This window comes from Sinocyclocheilus grahami, unplaced genomic scaffold, assembly GCF_001515645.1.
Source record: "Sinocyclocheilus grahami isolate Dianchi unplaced genomic scaffold, SAMN03320097.WGS_v1.1 scaffold187.1, whole genome shotgun sequence".
Taxonomy (NCBI): Eukaryota; Metazoa; Chordata; class Actinopteri; order Cypriniformes; family Cyprinidae; genus Sinocyclocheilus; species Sinocyclocheilus grahami.
In genome coordinates, this window is record NW_015505366.1 from 1,370,081 (window position 1) to 1,370,634 (window position 554).

The following is a 554-nucleotide window of genomic DNA, read 5'->3' on the forward strand; positions in this document are numbered from 1 at the left end:
GAGAATATGAGCTGAACGCAAGCAGCGTACGCTCTTCTGTGTCATTTAGTAGAGAGGTGGAATTCTTCTACCAGCACAAGATGGATGAAATAATAACATTCAGAACTAATCATTTACAAAACATAACTATGTGTTCATAAATGATTAATAAGTGATTTGTTAATATTTGTATCTATGTTTTGTAGATTGAGTTATAAATCATTTACAAGTGATAAGATGATGATTAACTATTCATTTACAAAACATGACTATACGTTCACAAATGATTAAGTAATACGCTAACGATTTACAAATCTTTCATAAGTTATTGTAAAAAATAGCATACCATGAAATAATCGAACAGGTCCTTAGTAAATGGTTAATAAATTACTAGTTAATATATTATTAATCACTTATAAACCATTGAAATGTCAATGTTGTACTATTATCTCACAGTGTTATAAATACTCCATGTGTGTCTGAGAAGACATCTTTCTACACTCTCACCAGTCAGCCCTTACACTGCAGTTCACACTACAAAGTGTTCAAAACCTGTTGTGTATACGCATGAATAA